A 20,647-nucleotide genomic window follows, 5' to 3' on the forward strand; every position below is an offset into this window, starting at 1 on the left:
TGCTTCCTCGCATCAAGCATTTCTTCGAATGTAAGTCCATGGCCGCCCTAGCATCATGGCATGAGGAGAATAAATCTTCGGATGGTGTGCTACGAATTCCTGCAGATTGCGTAGCGTGGAAACATATAGATGGAACATGGTCGGATTTTGCCAGGGAAGCTCGAAATTTGCGCTTAGGCCTGGCTATGGATGGCGTAAATCCATTTGGTCAAAGATCAACATCTTACAGTGTGTGGCCCGTTGTCATCGTCAACTACAACATTCCCCCGTGGTTGACTACGAAGAAGGGGCACCTATGGCTAAGCTTGATTGTGCCAGGGCGATATAAAGTGGGGAATATGGATGTGTATCTTCGTCCACTATTGGAAGAGCTACAACAATTGTGGATTGGCATAGAGGTGGTGGATATGAGCCGGCACACAGGACGACGGAATGCTTTGATAAGAGGCATTCTAATGTGGACCATGCATGACTATCCCGGGCTAACAGAATGCTCAGGTGATCTATTGACACTCCTCACTCAGACACTGTAAATCTTGTTTTTTCCCATAGTTGATCTATTATCATGTGTATACATGCAGGGCTTCAAACAAGCGGATACAAAGTCTACATCAAACTGGTGGTACGTCATAGAGGTAGCCCCTCGTAGTGCAAGGACGTATGAAGGCTACCATGTGCCAATCACAACGACATCAATGGAGGAGATCAGAGAAGATGCTCAATCAGAAGCCGCTGCGGTGGTGCCAGACGAGCATCAAGATACTACTACTCTATATGGGGTGCATGCAGAGGAGCTACAAAATGAAACAGAGGATATGTGTTTAAACGGAGAGCTCTATATAGATATAGGAAGTTATGCTGAGTTATGCGAGGATGAGAGAGAGATCTCTTAAAGCCACAAATATTGTATTTGAACAATTTTGCTCCGTGTTGTAAAAGCTCTGGCTCTGTAAGTACCTTCCATGGTGTATAACGCTCTTTTCTACTCGCGCTCACATCTTTTGATTGAAAATTATGAGTTTTCGACTTGCCTCTTCTATCACTCAATTCATTGTGTCATTGTATTTATATGCGTCATTACGTCATTGTATTTAATGGTCTTTGCGTCATTGTCTACTCTATTCATTCAATTTTAAGTTTAAGTATTCGTGTGTTTAATGCAGGTATGGATGATGAGGAGTTTCTTTCTTCTTTGTCACCGCAGCAGAGACAGTGGTACGTGGAGCGTCATCGCTCTGGCGCATCATCGCGCGTTCCTACTCCATCCGCATCTCCCTCTCTTTCGGAGCATTCGGCGCGCTGTGAAGCTTCGGTGTCGATGAGACGAGCTTCACACTCGTCTAGACACCGGCGCTCTAGTGGTGGCGGTGGCGGTTGTTGTGGGGATTCCGCCACCGATGCCTCCACACCGCCTCGTGTTCGACGAGGCTCTTTACCCTCCCCTTCTTTGCCCGCCCCCACACTAGCCATAGCATCGCCATCTACGCCAGGTTTTGCACGGCTGACTGTTCCTAGAAGCTACACACCTCTACCTACTCCGCCAGGAGCCACCCCACTCGACACTCCTCACTTCGGGGCCCAGACGCCGGTGGAGACACCTGACGTCCGTACCCCCATCGACACGCCGCTAGAGACCCCTGCCGGGACACCCAGGTTCACGCGTCACCGGCCAGAGGGCTTGCCTTACTCCGTCGACATCAGCGGCGGCATCATCATGGATGATGACGGCAAGAAGGTGATCTCGCGCATGCGTGGTCTTTGCTCTCAGCTGTTTAGACACTACATACTAAACAAATGGAGTGAAGTACCAAGTGATTTTAAAAACAGAGTCATCAGCATACTTCATGATGAGTTTCCCGTTCCAACACGGGATCAGCGCTTCAATGAAGACCTGATGAAGATTTGAATGCGCGAATACTGCAAACACAAGCGTTTCAAAGTGCAAAAAGCAATCAAGAATGGGTGGAACAGGCCAGATTGACTGGCCAAAGAAGATTGGAAGAATGCGAAGAAAGCAGCGCGCGAGAATCCCGACAAGTGGAAGCAACAAAAGGATGCAGCCAGAGCGCGAGTAGAGGCAGGGAGCTCGCACCACTTCGGGAGCGGTGGATGGGCATCATTTGAGGCCGATTTTGTAAGTGTTTTCGCATTGCTCTTTATGTTCGATAGTTTAGGGTTGATGAGTTTTTTAATTCTAACATAATGAAATCTTTGTATGTTTTGACAGTGGTCGATGACAGGACGTGATCCCACACCGTACGAGCGTGAGTACACAGGTAGGAAGGGCTTAAACGCCCTGATGGACATTCTCAGTTCTCGCGATGGTTAGTATTAGGGTTTACTCTTTTTTATTTTTTGTATTGTTTTATAAATGTCGTTATATGTTTATACTTACTGAAAGCTGTCTTATTGTCTTTTTTTGCAGAATCCGATAGATACGCCGCTTGGACGCGATGAGACGTCTGACTAGACGACGTCAGTTTAGCCGTAGCTACATAGCATTAGTTTAGGGTTTCTCATAGCTTATGTCTCATGAGACGGATTTTATACGTCTTTTTGAACCATGCATATTATTACATTTGTCACCGCAGTTCCTTTTGCCAATCAATTCTTTATGCCTATGATGTTGTACAATTGTCATTATTACATTTGCCAATCAATTCATTTTGCCTATGATGTGTACAATTGTCAATTTTGCAAACAATGCGTCTTGTGGGTGACTATTTTGGGTCTATTATCTACCCTTGCACTTTTTTAAAAAAGTGAATCAAGTACAATATGGTTGATGGGTGGCAGGGCATTCAATGCCCTGCCACCAAAAAAAAAATTCTCTCGGGCGTCGCTATAAGCGTCGCTATTTATGGCTCTGTAGTGTCGCTATGAGCGTCGCTATAGTCTTCTGTGTAAACATCGCTATAACCGTCGCTATGGGCGTCGCTATATAGCGACGCATATAGCGACGCTCTTAGCGACGGTTTTAGCGACGCCGGGGGTTATAAAAACCCAGTGTATTTCCGTCGCTAACAGCGTCACAAGAGCACACAACCTCTTGTAGTGGCTCTCTTGTGGACTTAAATGCTTTGAAGGAGCGGATGAGCAAAGTAGAGCATGACCATGTATTGAAAGAGGAGAAATTTGACACTATGATCCGGGATGTATGTGAAATGAGAAATGTATGCACAAACAAGTCTTGGGCTGATGTATGTGGTAGCAATGTGGTTTCTAATTCCCCACTCATGCAAGCTATGGTTCAAACAAAGAATGTTGAGAATGTGGATGTGGAGGAGTTGAAGGAACGGGAGCGACGTTCCAAGAACATTGTTATTCGTGGAATTCCCGAAGAGATGTTAGAGACACCTCCTTCTCTTGCCATTGTTATTGAAGATTTCTTCAAAACCCATTTTGGCATGTCCGGAGTTATGGTCTATGGAGCACATAGAGTGGGGAAGCAAGGAGCTCCTCGCTCGGGAGAATGACCAATTGTATGCACCATGCCGGATGAGACCAAGCGAAAAATTATCCTTGATAATAGTTGGATCTATTTGAGGGATACAAAATGTTTTGTATGTGAAGATCGCACTATTAAGCAACAAAATATGCGTCACAAGGCATATGAGGAAAAGAATAATAAAAACAAGGAGATATCTCATGAAGAAAATGTGCCCAAGGAGGAGGCAAGTCTCTCAAGCAAATAGGGACGCGTGACCTATGAGACTGAGTTACAATTGAAAATATGCTTTTGGAATTGTAATGGATACCCATGGAATGCGGGGGTTGGCATTGATGAACTAACAAGCAAAGCCGATGTTGTACTTCTTGTTGAAACTTGGGAGCATGATACACAAAGGATTAACGGCTTGGAGGATTACAATGTACATTCATTGATGTGGTTAAAGAATCTCAAGCAACGAAGAGGACAAGGAGGGTTAGCATGTATGGTTAAGAAAGGATTGGAAGATTTTGTATCAATTCTGAAAGATGACAAGTACAAACGTTATGTATGGCTGAAAATTATGACACCAAAAAGAGCACCCATTTTTGTAGCCGGTTGCTACATTCCTCATCATGATTCTCCCTTTTATGCTTGCATGGATAGAGATCAACCATTTTCTGATTTGGAAGAGGACATTGCTTATTTCAAAGGTGAAGGTGATGTTATTGTATTTGGGGATATGAATGCTCGCACAAAAACATTGCAACATGATACTCAAAAATTTGATATGCCATACATTTCAAGGGAGTTGGAGGAAGTTCACTTGTATGATCGTACTTCAATGGATGAGAAAGAGCCGGATCACTATGGAAAGTTACTTTTACACATGTGTAATAGCACGGGTATGCTCATTGCCAATGGTGTATCTTTGTGGAGTGGAACCAATGGATTTACATGTAAGAGACATAATGGGGATAGTGTGATTGACTATATGCTACTCTTTGAAGCCATCATGTATCGCATAAAGAGTTTTATGTTTGGTCAATGGACCTCGGAATCCAACCATCGCACCTTATGTATTGACCTTTCATGTGGAGAAGCAACTAAGCATGATAATCTTAGCCAAAGGAAAGAGAAGTTATCACTATGTATGGATTTCAAACGGGCACCAATGTACATTGAAATGGTTGAGCAAAAACTATGGATGACAAAGCTTCAATGTGATGCACCATTGGAAACTAAATGGAAAGCTTTCAAGAAAGCTATTTGTTCTTGTGTGGAAGAATGCTTTGCCATAAAGCATCTCCATGGTATTAACAAAGATAGATCATGCAAAACGTGGTTTGATAAAGAATGTCAAGATGTTCGAAAGTCCTTGATAAATCTTGATGCAACTATGGACAAAGACAACTATCAAAGTCATTTGCATACATACAAGGCATTGATTCAAAAGAAGAGAAGAAGATGGGAAGTAAAGCAACAAGAATTTCAAGTCCAAGAAAAGGCACATGCATGTGGAAGATTTTGGAGAAACTTGAGGGGCAAGCGGGTTGATAATTTTGGTAACTTGAGTCTAGTGGATATGTACACACATTGTAGGCAATTATATGAGCAAGCAAACGCTGAAAAAATGCCATTTTATGGTTCACTCCCATGTATGCCCTCTTTTTTTACTATTGAGGATGTATGCGATGGGCTTGAAAAGTTGGCCACTCGCAAAGCGGGAGATCTTCAAGGTATCAAGCCGGAGATGATCAAATGGACGGGAGATTTTACCCATGAGTGGATGTGTGATATGTTCAACCTTGCACTTCAACATGGCATGCCTTATGATTGGAGTACTAATTGGGTTAAGCCTTTGCATAAAGGAGGGGATGTAAAGAATGTAAGCAACTACCGGACTATAATGATTGGGTCTCTTATGGCAAAGTTGTTTGGGTGCATAATGGAGATGAAACTGAGTGATTGGGCTGAAGAGAATGACAACCGTGCAAAGGGACAAGCGGGTTTTCGTCGATTCCACAGCACCATTGATCATCTTGTCACTCTTCGTGTTCTCATGGACGAAAGTCGGTTGAAAGGCAACGGTTGAAAGGCAAGCGATTGTATTGTTGTTTTGTGGACTTTAAGAAAGCCTTTGATATGATTCCACGTAACAATTTGTGGAGAAGGATGGAAGAACTCCAAGTGCCAAGTGAGTTTATGCTTGCGGTTTCTCGAATCTATGAGAAGGTGATTTGTCAATTGCGCATGGGAAGAGAAATTTCAGAAATTTTTGTAAGCACTATTGGGGTTAAACAAAGATGTCCATTGTCACCAACTCTCTTTGGTCTATGCATCGATCAATTGGAACAAATGGTACTTGACTTTATGCAAGAAGAAGGCATTGAAGAGGTCACTATTTGCAATGCGGTAATCATGCTTTTGTTGTATGCGGATGATGTAGTGCTTCTAGCACACACTTTAGAAGATGCACAAAAGCTTATGGTTGTCCTTGAGAACTTTTGCTTGCATAGTGGGCTGATTGTAAATGAATCCAAAACGAAGGTTATGCTTGTGAAAACCAACCATAAGGAGAAGCCATGCATTGTGTACAACAATGAGACACTTGAAGTTGTTGAGAGCTTTAAGTACCTTGGCCTTGAGGTTCCATCTAATCACAAGTGGCATGAATGTGCTATGCGTCGTTTGGAAGCAGGAAAGAGATCATATTATGCATTTGAGAACATGTGTAATGCGGGAAACATCAAGTGTTGGGTTCTCAAGAAGTATCTTTTTGATTCATTGGTGAGACCGGTTCTTCTTTATGGAGTTGAAGTGTGGGGCGGGAGCATCTCAAAGTCTACTTGGAAAGTGTTTGAGAATGTCCAAAAGCGTTTTCTTACAAACTTTCTCCAAGTTAAGACACAAACACCATATATGCTCCTACTTCTTGAGTCGGGATCTCTTCCAATTGAGGTTATGGGCATGGAAAGGGTTGTGGAGTACATGATAAAGATGCGTCAAAACCCCTCACATCGACTTCCTACAATTGCACGGGAAGCAAGCAAAAAAGTTCAAAAGACGCATAAAAGCAAGATCTTGAGCACGGGATGGATGCAAGACATAAAGAAGTGGTTTGAGAGATGGGATGCATTACACTTGCTACATGATGCTGCAATTGACTCTCAAGTGAATGAAGCTTTTCTACAACGCCAATGTATTATGGCTTGGGAGAAATCCGGTGGGTCACGCTTCATACATTACACCACCTTTATTGCCCCCAACTACAAAACCATGTTCTTCGCTGAGAGAGGAAACCGTACTCACACTTACATGCTTGAGCCTATTCCCTTGTCCGCGATACGCACTATTGCAGTGATTCGGCTTAGCTCCCATTTCCTTCGATGCGAGATAGGGCGTTGGGGCAATGGAGAAGAGTCGAATCGATTGTGCACATTATGCTCACTGCAAGTTCGAGAGTCTGAGTACCACACACTACTAGAGTGCTCAGCTTTTGGTCACATCCGAACTTGCTTCTCTCACATTTTCAGCTATAACTTAGACCTATACACTTTCCTCTCCCAGCCAAAGTGTGGGCTCTCCATTGCGACTCTCATCACTACAATTTTGGAGCATCGAGAGTCACTCATCAGCCATACACATACTACATCACATGTAACTTTGGTCCCATAGGTCATCTTTGACCTCCGAGGATGATAATAAAATCTATCTATCTCTCTCTCTCTCTCTCTCTCTCTCTCTCTCTCTCTCTCTCTCTCTCTCTCTCTCTCTCTCTCTCTCTCTCTCTCTCTCTCTCTCTCTCTCTCTCTCTCTTTGTGTGGATCACGGCGCACAAGCTAAAAATTGTGAGGAGAATATAGCCTACCGCGCGCCGTGCACCAATTCTTGAAATCCCTAACTCTCTCTCCCCTCCTTAATTATCATTTGGTTTTTTCCCCACCACCTCTTCCACATGCCTACAATGGTATGCGCCCATATGGATACCCTAACTATCCGTCTAACCCTCCCACTATAATTTTAGACATTGGTTTCAATGATTTGTTATTTACTCCAAGGTGGAGTAGTGAAAAATGTTGTTTTGTATTGTCTGAGACTTTAACCCCTACCCCTCTCTCTCTCTCTCTCTCTCTCCCTCTCCCCTCTCTCTCTCTCTCTCTCTCTCTCTCTCTCTCTCTCTCTCTCTCTCTCTCTCCCCCCCCTCTCTCTCTCTCTCTCTCTCTCTAAAACATGTTACGCGCTTTTTGACGCACAATATTTTGATGCACTGTACCTTTCCACGCGCATTTCAACGGGCATACCCCTCGTTGATATACGCGTCAATACATACGTGGTAATACACATGGCAATGCCTGTCGAAAGGCGCGTATTTCCACGTGTATTTCCATGCGTATATCGACACGTATATCGACGAAAAAAATTTGGGGAAAAAAACCAAATCCACGTGTAGGCGGTCATTTTCACCTGGAAGCGCGTGCACAGATCTAGCCTTCTTGGAAACCTGCAGCGCAGGTATTGTTCTCTCTCTCTCTCTCTCTCTCTCTCTCCCAAGCTACATTGTGTGTGTGTGTGTAGGAGAGAGAGAGAGAGAGAGAGAGAGAGAGAGAGAGAGAGAGAGAGAGAGAGAGAGAGAGAGAGAGAGAGAGAGAGATGTGTGCATATGTGTAGGAAAGAGAGAGAGAGAGAGAGAGAAAGAAAAATGTGTGTGTGTGTGTGTAGGAAATTAAAGAGAGAGAGAGAGAGAGATAGTAGTAGATAGAGAAAGTAGTGGTGAAAGAGTTATCTTGGCTGACCAATTGTGTGAAAAGGACAAAAAATCTCTCTATCTCTCTCTCTCCCTCTAGAAGAAACTATGGAACTAAAAGAGGCAAAGGGGTTTTGCCGGCTACATGCATTGTCATGTACACCTGGGAGAGCACGTATATGTCTACCCATATAGGATTTGACCAATAAAGACGAGATTTTGACCCGGTGGTCCTGATCTCCATACACCTTTGGACCGAGGTGTGCGGAGATCGGGCAAGGCTAGAGAATGCGAGGTAGTTTACATTGTGAGGAGTATATATATTGAAACAACATTCATAATCATTGTAGATGGCAACGTCATCAACTAACATGGAGGAAAAGATTGCATGCTCATGCATGCTCTGCAAGTATCAAATCTTGCACAAGCGTAGGATATGTAATGAGCATGTGCACAAGTCCGGAGAGTTTGCTAGAGAAACCATACAAAATCTACGATACGACTCCTACGGAACGGGCATTGATTTTTGCGACATAACACCTACATCTGAGAGAGAGAGAAAAAGGATTATGTGTGAAGGTCCGACCAATCCAGAGCCAAGGATGGAAGCAGAGGAGGGCTTACAGACACAAGACGACGACATGGAGGAGAGTTTGCTAGAGAAACCATACAAAATCTACGATACGACTCCTACGGAACGGGCATTGATTTTTGCGACATAACACCTACATCTGAGAGAGAGAGAAAAAGGATTATGTGTGAAGGTCCGACCAATCCAGAGCCAAGGATGGAAGCAGAGGAGGGCTTACAGACACAAGACGACGGCATGGAGGAGATGCTGGATGCCTTCTTCTAGACAAGCGAAGAGAACGCTAATGAAGCAGCACTAGAAGACGTGCGCCCATCTCCTGAAGACATGTCGAGAAAGTTGGCACGTCAACCAATCTATGAAGGTGCCAAAATATCTGTGCTTCGTACTTGTCTGTTGTTTTTTAATCTGCAGTCAGTGTACGGGTGGTCAGATGCAAGCATCACTGCTTTGTGTAGGTACGTAACTTACAAAAGAGATTTTTTGATTGCAACAGTGACGTGCTTGGGGAGCTTTTAATTCAATGTGGCTTAAACAGGTTGTTGCGGGAGCAGCTACTCCCGGCTGGCAATGAAATGCCCCCCTCTAGGCCACATGCAAAGCGACTATTGACCTCAGTTGGCTTGGACTACAACAAGATTCATGCATGTCCAAATGATTGCATTCTTTTTTGCAATGAATTTACAGATTGTCTGTCGTGTCCTAAGTGCAGAGCAATGCGCTACAAACAAGATCCGGTTGGAGAGTCGGTGCCAGCTAAAGTGTTGCGGCATTTCCCTATTATTCCGAGGATAAAAAGCATGTTTCGTTGTGGTTCCATTGCAAAGTTGATGTGATGGCATTCTACAAATAGATCCACTGACACAACATTTAGGGTGCCCGGTGATTCAAAGGATTGGAGGCACATTGAAGATACATTGCCACATTTTAAGAGTGAACCATGCAATTTGCATTTGGGCATGGCAATGAATGGAGTCAATCCATTTGGCTCGAGAAGCTCGTCATGGAGCACTTGGCCTGTGTGCCTTGTCAATTACAACCTCCCGTCGTGGCTTGCCATCAAGAAGGGTCATTTGATATTAGGCTTGATTGTGCCTGGTAAGTTCAAGGCAAAAAACATGGATGTTTATCTAGCACCACTAGTTGACGAGCTCCAAGAGTTATGGCATGGGATCGACATAGTAGATGCGGTTGAACCAGCAGGACAACAACATGCAAGGATCCATGGACTTCTTATGTGGACTATGCATGATTGGCCAGGATACAATGAAGCTTCTGGTAATGGTGGATGATTTACAAAATTCTCGCTATTCGCAAGCACTTTGTGTAGTACTGAATCATGCTTTAATATATGTAGGGCTTACAACTTCGGGATACAATGCATGTCCAATTTGCGGGCCATCTTTAGATGTGTGCTATTCTGCCTCGCTTTGAAAGAAAATTTATCAAGGACACCATCGTTATCTCCCATATGGCCCCGAATGTCGTCCTATGCATGTACAAGAGTGGCGTCGCCGATGGGAGCAACATGAGGGGCAACCTGTTCCAGGAATGAAACGTTTGTCCATTCTCCATACGTTGCCGTACTGGGGTGATCTACTAATTAAACATTTGTTGGATCCAATGCATATATTCAAGAATGTTGGAGAGCTCCTCTAGAAGACAATCATGGGAATGAAAGACAATCGAGCTTCACAAGATGATTTGCAGTCAGTTGGAAAGATGCTAGAGCTGTGGCCTTTCACCAATGCAGCGGGCCAAACAAAGCTTCCAAGAGCACCATGGGTATTGCTAAAAAGCGAGGAACAACAAGTCAAAAGGGTGATTTCAGAGTTCAGGATGCCAAGAGGATGCATGCGGTGTCTCAAGACAGCATTTACCCATGACGATCAACTGTCAAGAGTGAAATCGCACGAATGGCATAAGCTCTTGCAATTTATTCTTCCAATTGTGATCAAGGGGTGTTTAACGGAGGAAGTGTGGTCTTACATATACAAGATTTCATAGGTAGTGCACTGGATCTCTTCCAAGGAGATACAAGAGGAATCCATTGCAGTCGCAAGGGCTAACTCCATTGAGGCCGTTTGTATGATTGAGAAGTATCTACCCACGAGCTGCCTAACTATCCAAATGCACTTGCTCGTCCATGTAGTAGACGAGGTTGCAGTGGCAGGTACAGTCCACAGCCGTTGGATGTTCTTTCTAGAGCGGTTCATGAAAACACTTAAGGGTTTTGTTCGCCAAAAAGCGCGTCCAGAGGGGAGCATGGCAGAAGGATGGCTGGTGCAAGAGTCTCTTGTCTTGACGACCGAATTTCTATCCGTTTCTGACCTAGAAATGCCTCGACTATGGAGCAATGAGGAGGATGCAAGATTGGTGGGAGAGGAGCCACAAGGGCAAGGGGTGCCGAAGAAAATGGATGACGCCATTCGAGAAAAGATCATGAAGTTCTGTATACTAAATTCAGAGCCGATGCAAAAATGTCTTGAAAGGTACAAAGAAGAGAAAGAGAGACGCAATAAGGAGAGACACGATTTTAGGCAAAGCCAAACGACTAGAGGCTTACCCTTGTCAGACCATCTTGCTCCTCTACGTGAATTCCCTACAATGGCATGGTTGGACAATACAGTGAGAGCAGCTCGACAGATCGGAGAACCCATATCTCTAGAAGAGGAAGAGCTGGCTATTTGATGTGATTGGAGGTATCATACATACATGAGACTGTGGTCGCATGGAAATCATTTTAGAACATAACAAATTGATAGCAGAAGAAACACGTTTGACAGTGGGGTAATGGTTAGTTTCATGCAAAAGAGCAGGGCCAGTGCCAGAGACACGAATGAGAGCACTAGCAACCTAGATTACTGTGGTCTAATGTCAAATATCTTGAAAGTCAGCTTCAAGCGGTTTGAGATGTTTTTGTTGGATGTGAAGTGGTTCAAGGTGACTCTTCTGGTTGCAATGCAACGGTACGTAGAGATGGAAACAAGCTTGTGTAGATAGATTCTACAAACATTTGGATAGATGCGAGCGACACGTTTGCTCTCCCCGAACATTGCGAGCAAGTGGTCTTTGTACCGGACCCTCAAGAGAGACAATGGTGGTTTGTGGTTCAGGTTGCTCCAAGAAATAAACAAGCATTTGAAGGGAAAGAGCTCCTGGAGGAAAGTCGGCCAGACGACGTAGATACTAATGTGACATTAGATGAGATGGATGAAGGTATGGCAGAGGAAGCTGACAGATATACGAGGGATGATGCAGACAAGGCAGATATGACACTTGTAGATGAAGATGTAATGGATGAAGACAATCCACCAGAACGAGTTGGGGTAGAGTTATGTCTGCAGTTAGAGATAGACGATGATACGGTGCAAGATCTTATCGATGATGCCTTACTAGTCGAGGCCTGTAAGTGTGTGTGTGAATACGTTGATTTAAAATTAAGCTCTTTCTTAATTTAAACAAAGGTGTTCTGACGCTTTCTTTTACTTTCTTTGTGCAGGACTTTAGTATGGCAGACCAGTCGCCAGATCCCTCTTTTATGAGTGTGGATGCATTTATGGGCTTCATCACACGGATGATGTCCACTCAGATGGCAAATGCATCTCAGTATTGGATAGCCAGAGGTACGGGTACCACGCCTCCGAGCTTCACACTCGAGGGTCTGACGCCTATGGGGGGGGGACGCCTATGGGTACAATGCCAGTGAGATCTCCCATCACGATTGCTTCAACGACTAGGGGTACGGCACAGGCGCACTCGCCGATCTCGGCGATCGTCAGATGGAGGTGGTGGTTACTGTGGAGGAGGGTCCACAGATGCTTTCACCCCTCCTCGCTCACGATCCTCGTCCTACCCAGGCATACCTCTCGACACACCTCTTAGCACACCTCAGACACCTTGGGGGACACACGATCCTAGTGCCTCCAAGGTCTATACTGTACGGCCAGATGGACAGGTTGACATGGATAGTGTCGGGACTGAGATGAGACAGCGGGTTCGCCAGCTCACGGAGGTGCAGTTTTCTAGCACTACCATGATGTCTTGGTCTCATCAGGATCGCAGCAAAATCAATTATATAGTTGAGACCATCATGAGAGAGTATCGGTCTGCTCCGGATTAAGAGGAGCTTCTGAGGAGGTGGATCACGAATGTTGCATGGGACACCGTGAAACATCATCGAGATGCAGCTTGTCAAGCTTTCAGGCAGCGCTTGCTGAAGCCTTCGAGCATCTCACATGAGTTGTGGCAGCAAATCAGGGAGGACGAGGAGACAGCGGACACGAGGTTCAGACAGCAGTGTCTCGCCGCAGAGGTACGTAGGACGACCAGGGGCACATCTCATCTTGGCAGCGGAGTCTTCGACACCTTTCGCTATGAGTTTGTGAGTTTCCAATCCAATCCTAGCTATGGCGTTTTTTTTCAAGAGCGATGAATCATGTATTCTTAATTACTTTGGTTTTTGTATAAACACAGAATCTTGCAATGCATCGAGCCCCGACACGCCAAGAGGAGACAGATGCATATCGGAGAGGCATTTATGAAGTATTGAATGATCTTGCTGTCGCAGGAGAGCCTGTAGATTGGGAGGCCTTAGAATATCGCTAATAGATTGAGATGAGACGTTTGATCGAGACAAATAATATGTGTAAGTTGACTTAATTAATTAAGTAAATGTGAATTAATATCGTACTAATTTTGTGACTTGTCCCTTTATGTGCAGGTTGTGACACGCGAGTCATCAGTGGATTTTTTTATATATGTTTTGTGAGACACAGACACATCTCTGTGTTTCTTTCTTGTATAGAGATGGTTATTGTTTATTGTTTATGGACGTTATTGTTATGGTTATTGTTTTGTTTATGGTTATGTTTAACTTTATGGTTATGGTTATGGTTATGGTTATTGTTTTGTTTATGGTTATGGTTATCGTTATGGTTTTGATCAATATGGTTATGGTTATGGTTTTGCACAGAGTTCTTTATATATGAAATTTGTTATGGTTATGGTTTTAATTTGGTTATGGTTTTGCACAAAGTTTGTTTCATTTCTTCCATCAAGTTGTGCCTTAAATCTCATGTGAGATCCTACATGGATATCATGTAGGAGGCGTATACGTATGGTTTTTTTTTAAAGTTTATGTTGAAACAAAGGGAACTCTGCCAAAATTTCTACGGGAGCACGGTTGATTTTGATGCTGCTCGCTTTCTTGGGCAGACGACAGGCAGTCTGGCTGTGGCTGTGTCCATCTTTTCACTAGACGCAGGCCAAGATGCTTGTCCTCTACCCAAGATTTTTTTTTTGATATGGTCCTCGAAATACACGTCGATACAGGCGTCAAAATACGCGTCGAAAACAAGTTCCTTCGACGTAGATGTCGACGCGTATTTTGACTGCTTCATAGGGACGAAGATTTCGACGCAATTTTCGACGGTTCGCGTCGAAATCTGCGTTGAAGGCACCTGTTTTTGTTGTAGTCTCTCTCTCTCTCTCTCTCTCTCTCTCTCTCTCTCTCAATTTTTGTGAATCACGGCACGTGGGCTCAACTTTGAGACGGAATAATAGCCTATTGCGCGTCATGATCCACTACTTGTATTCCCTTTCTCTCTCTCTCTCTCTCTCTCTCTCTCTCTCTCTCTCTCTCTCTCTCTCTCTCTCTCTCTCTCTCTTTGTATGGATCACGGTGCGCGGGCTCAAAACCAAGCAAAGAAACCAGGCCATCATGCACCATGCTCCATTTCATGACATCCCTCTCTTTCTCTCTCTCTCTCTCTCTCTCTCTCTCTCTCGCTCTATGTATCTTCCTCTTTAAAACCAAGCAAGTAATCAAAAACTCTCTCTCTCTCTCTCTCTCTCTCTCTCTCTTCCTCTTTCAAACCCAACAGACACTAAGAGACTCTCTCTCTCTCTCTCTCTCTCTCTCTCTCTCTCTCTCTCTCTGTCTCTCTTCAAATTCAACAACCACTTTGGAAATACCTCTCTTGGTGGAATTAAATTGAAAGAGCTTTTCGCCTTTGGTTGCAAAGGTTGTCTCGGCGGTAGGTCTCTCTCTCTCTCTCTCTCTCTCTCTCTCTCTCTCTCTCTCTCTCTCTCTCTCTCTCTCTCTCTCTCTCTCTCTCTCGCAGAGGTCGTCTAGGTCGCTCTCTTTCTCTCTCTCCTTGTCTCTTTCTATTTCATTCTATCTCTCTCTCTCTCTCTCATCATGAATTCAAGTGTGCATTTGTTACTATAAATGTACACGTATTTTTGGGTTGTTAAAAAGTACTTATTGTGGTTGTACCATCCATTAATGCATGTCCTTGTAACACGTGACAATAATATTCGTCTTGCTTCGTTAAAAATGCCAACGGTAATGTTTATTATTGCATGAAAAGGGGAGAGCACACACACACACACACACACACACACACAGAGAGAGAGAGAGAGAGAGAGAGAGAGAGAGAGAGAGAGAGAGAGAGAGAGAGAGAGAGAGAGAGAGAATAACTCGTGTGGTGACAGGACAGATCAAGGGGAGAATAGAAATCATATTGGTGAAGCTAAATATAGACCTCAAGAGAGAGATAGAGGCTAGAGAGAGAGAGAGAGAGAGAGAGAGAGAGAGAGAGAGAGAGACTTAAGAAGGCCTCTGCCTCCTTCAAGGTGTCGGAATTAGACGCTTGAAGAACCAAAACAACATTCCCAGTCCTAAATCTTCACTCCAACAACAATGTCTAGTCCTGGAAAAGGTAAAGTCAATCTCTTCACTTTCATTTGGTCCATAGTTTAGTTGTGTCTAGGAATTGTGCTTCAAAATGTAAAAGACCATTTCACAATTCACCAATCAATATTGGATCACAGCGCGCCAGTAATGTTGTGGCCATTCGTTTACATACTCCGCACACGGTGATCCTTTTTAGAAATTGTACAAATATTTTTTTGAAGAATAATATTCTTTGTTGTTTTGGTAGGTATTCCATTGTAGGAAAACCCATTAAGTGGATCATGGTGCGTGAGTAGTGTTGTGGACATTCGTTTACATACTTCGCGCGCCATGATCCTCTTTTGAAATTGTACAAATATTTTTTTTGAAAAATAATATTCTTTGATGTTTTGGTAGCTATTCTATTGTATGAAAGCCCATTAAGTGGATCATGGCATGCTAGTAGCTTTGTGGATTTTGGTTTACGTACTCTGTGCGCCAAATTATCCACTTGTATGGTTTTTGCTCTTCACAAATATAAAGCAGTTTTGCATTCATTCCATACTAATCATCTTATGTTTTTGTCTATATGATTAGTTGGGAATAACTGTGAGATACCTAGCTATAGTTTTTTCAGCACTTATATGATTATTTGGTGCTCTTGTTTTTATTTATGTTTGATGAAACTTATATTTGTGAGTATGAAATAAATGCCAAGATTAAGATCACATAGGAGGAAGAGGCAAAAAATAGATCCCGAGCGCATTGTTGGCCAAGTAAACGTTCCGAGAAGACTGTCGGAGCTGTTGAAAACATCAATGAAGAGGAATGTAGACTTTATAGAACCCATTGATATATCTGTTGCAGAGCCTGTCATGATTTTGGAGGAGCTTGCCCTGAGTTTGGAGGAGCCTGATACTGATCCATCTATCGAAATGGAGTCCCCTTTTAATCCAAGATTTACTTTACTGAACTCACTTAAGAGAGAAGTGGATTTTTCAGCACCTACTTTGTAGAGTGCCCAATGTGTTGCAACAATCCAAAAGAAAAAAGAGGCATTTATTTATGAAGACCCTACAATGATTGATCAAAGGCTTTTAGATTTTGCAGTCTCGTCTGGGGCTGGTGATAAGTTTGATTTGGTCTCCTGCATTTTTAATGCTCCATTTAATCTTGATGTGTTTATATTGAACAGAGTGAACACTTGAAGCTGGAACGAGAGAAGTTTGAGCTTCACACTCAAGAGGGCAGGGTTAATGTTGGTGAAATGGTGGTAGTCCATTTAAAAGACTGTGATCCTAAAAGAAAGTCTTATTCAAGAATTATAATCAGCTGCCTCTTATGTACAGGCCCCATTGGTGCAGCTTACATGAATGTGAGTGCAAGCTGATTCAAGAATCCTTTGGATTTCTAATATTTTTAAATGGATTATTTACAAGTCTTATGAAAGATCCTAAGGAGGTCATGGAGAAACACGATTTACGAACAGATGAAAAAGGGGAAAAGAATGAGGAATATATTGAAGTGACGGAGATAGAGTAGTCCATTGATCTTGAAGAAGAAGCAAAAGAGGTGAAACAAAGCAATCTTCCCTCAGTGAAACCTCAGATATCAAGCTACCTCTAGATGTGTCAGGTTTCAATGAGCGGCAAGCCACCTTAATGCTACCAGGAGTGCCAAAGTTTGTTATGTTCCATTGCTAACTTGTATAAATCCATCTTTAAGCTTACTTTGATCTTCTTTTTCCTAGCTTCAAAGTTTTTTTCTAGTGCTTCTATGAAGCTGATGAGGTTTCACAATCATCAGTGAAGTGTACATAATTGTCATGTAGTGGAGTGACTATGATTCCTAATGCCTTCTCATCCTTAGCTTGATTTTGTGCGCTCATAGCTCGTGCCTGTATGTATGCTCCATCAATGGATGACATATCGATGATGGTTGGCTTGACGATTCCCCACAACCCCTTTTTCATTAAGTAACCTTTCAACTTGGTCTGCCAAGTGTGAAAGCCCTCCCCGTTAAATTTCCTAATCCCTTTCTCTTCCATTGCGCTAATAGAGGGGTCTTAGCTTAATTAGGAGACTCTCCTAGCCAATGTCTAGCTCTTTACACAAGCACGATAAAAAAGAAAAATCATCCACGTAAATTCGATATTTATTGCAAATGGTGCTTGGTTGTGAAATTTACGGTTCAATGCGAGAAGAAGAAGAAGAGAATTGTAACGTTGTAGGAAACTATCCCAAGAGACCTTAAAGATCTATCCAACGAGGAGAGTTGAACTCAAGACCTGTTATGGGTGAGAGAGAGAGAGAGAGATAGATAGATAGATAGATAGATAGATAGATAGATAGATAGATAGAGAGAGAGAGAGAGAGAGAGAGAGAGAGAGAGAGAGAGAGAGAGAGAGAGAGAGAGAGAGAGATCCTTTTGTGAAGCTCCTCTTCACTCGAGTGAAGCCACTCTTCACAATTTTGGGCTCTTCGGGGAAGCCTTTGAAGTTTAATGAATTTGAAGCCCTTTTGAAGGTTTTGAGTTTTGATGGTTGGAGCTCTCTCTTCTACAGTGGGACAAGTCCCTTAGCAAGGTGGGGGTTGGGGTGCTTACTTCCCTTGGTGCAACGAGTACCTTAGGAGGCCTTGTTGTGCCCAACATTAGAGCTACTGCTTAGAAGGGGTGGGCGGTGGCTCCTTTTGAAGTCAGTGGCTCATGGGAATGTGTTCCAAACCTAGTGGGACTTAAAAATTTCAATTTAAAAAAATAAATAACAGGTCGTTGAGAATGAGCGCAAGAGCCGAGGGCGATGGTGCGGGCCGCCGACAAGCTGGGGCACGAAAAAGCCAGGTTGTGAGGCCACTTGATGATGTCGAGGCAGGTGAGTACCGCCTGAATTGTGAGTAGCTCAAAGCAGGTGGATATGATGACGTAGTGCTAAGGATGAGCATAAGGGCGGTAGCTCGTGACGTAGGTAGGGTATGGTTGAGGCTCAAGTGAGACTACGAGTCCAATCGGCAAGTGAGTGCCCTTCTTTGGGGTGAGGCCTTTGACTCCTAATTTAGGAGTTTCCCACCTCGTTGCTTTTTACAAGATAAAAAAGGTGATGCACCACACACACACAACTTTGGGTTGCTGATCTTGCTGTTGCAGAAACAAAATGCACGGAGAATGAACAAAAATAGCTCACAAACAATTGCCAAATTTAATCAAACTATCACTTGATGAATCTTTGGGCGATTTAAGCATGCACAAGCTCGTTCGAAATCTCTCAAAGAGTACTACACACACATAAATCAAACGTTCCAATTGTGTCGATGTGAGCAGATGGGGGAGGATTGTAAATATGCAAAGATAAAATCAAAATGCAAATTATATCTCAAACTAATTACCTCTAGTCATTAGCTAGGGCACTGACCATGTAGACGTGCCCAAATCTAATGCTAGAAACAATTAGAAATCAGTTTAATTATACAAAATCCTAATAGAGATTAGGGAAAGCTAATCACACAAATGCAAAATAGGAAACCTAGCTAGCATATCCTGGTGCTCTGATACCACTTGATGGGATCGTGCTAGCTAGGGTGGATGAAAGAGAAACATCATGCACACAAGTGAGTGTGTGTTGACTAGATTATCACTCAAGCGAATTAGGTTCCAAGATCAATTTACTTGGACTCATAAACACGATCTTGAGTATTTGCTAACCCATCACAAGCTCACCATAAACAAGGGAGATGTAATGCAAAATAGACTCGTGTTTATTCATTCATGAAATGATCTTTAAGTAGCTCTACAACCTTGCACCACTGCATGTGATATAATTCCACCTTTTCTTTCCTCGACTCATACTCTAGTACTCTAGGACAAAGCTCACACTTTACAATGGAGAGAGTGTAAGATCAAGAGGACATAGCCATAGAGATATCTGCAAAACACACACACACACGTATATATATATATATATATATATATAGACAGAGAGAGAGAGAGAGAGAGAGAGAGAGAGAGAGAGAGATCTTTGCTCATGAGTGTGTATGCCCATTGCTCACTAGGACATGCGGTAGCAAAAGTGTACAACAATCCACTTAGTTCCTTGAGAGACCAACAACTTGCAAGTGTTTAGTCAAAGCCCCTAAGGCTGCACCTCCTTTAGCCCCTTGATAAAAACTAGATATGCTAAGTGCTTTAACTCTTCAAGTTTATTAACATTAGAGGATCGTGTACAAATTTCATTTTCTGTTGGCAAATAAAACTCAAAAGAGTAATCCAACCTTTAATCCACTTCTTCACTATAACTGCTTTGATGGAGCGTATAAAACCCTTATAGTTTCAATTTTTTAAGATGGTAATCTCTATTAGAAGCTAAGGGTCCCATCAAGATTTATTCCATAGATAATACTTTAGGGGACAATCTATGAACTAACCCAAATTGGTAATTTTAATGGTTTCTTTCCTCGTGCGATTTAAACACAGAGAAGGGAGCCTAACAGAGGGACCAAACCCACCTTCAAAAAGCTCCTTTACATCGATCCCAAGTCCAACATCATCATCGCACTCGTGAGCGACAAGTTGTTTGCCCTTTTCTTTTTTCACATTATTAGATGGTACTTCAGGACATGGCTAGATTGGGGGAAATATTTTTTGTTGCAATTGACTCCCCAACTTGATGTTATCCCACATATTATGGACATTTAAGCTGGCTAGATTGCGATAATTTGTATTCTTTTGCAACTGCTTATCAAGACCTTGAGTGGTTTTCTTGGCCGCAATTTTTGCAAATGTGGGATGTAGTTGGGTGGCCCCAATATGAAAATTGCTTGCCGTACAAACGTGCACATTAATTATGTGATTATCATGTGAGCGGAGTAGAATGGGTTATTTATTTTCACATTTTAACATATAGAATTGCATTTAAAATGGAATTGGGAAAAACATTTACAGTTTGAATAAGAAAAGAGTGTATGTTATTTGTCAAAATATTCATAGATAAGGAGTTTTAGGAATAAGTCCTTGAACGTAGGTGATATATACAATTTATACATAGTGATCCCCTCCCCACACCGGAGGGTACGTTATCCTTCACAAGAAGGGAGAGATCACGTAGTGCAGACGACTTTGGCTTACTCCTATATATATTGAAAGCTTTGTTATATTGCCATGTAGAGGTTCTACACTCAACTACCTATAATTAAAACCATTGTAGAGGGC

This window comes from Adiantum capillus-veneris, chromosome 27 (assembly GCF_014529385.1).
Source record: "Adiantum capillus-veneris isolate H3 chromosome 27, ASM1452938v2, whole genome shotgun sequence".
NCBI lineage: Eukaryota > Viridiplantae > Streptophyta > Polypodiopsida > Polypodiales > Pteridaceae > Adiantum > Adiantum capillus-veneris.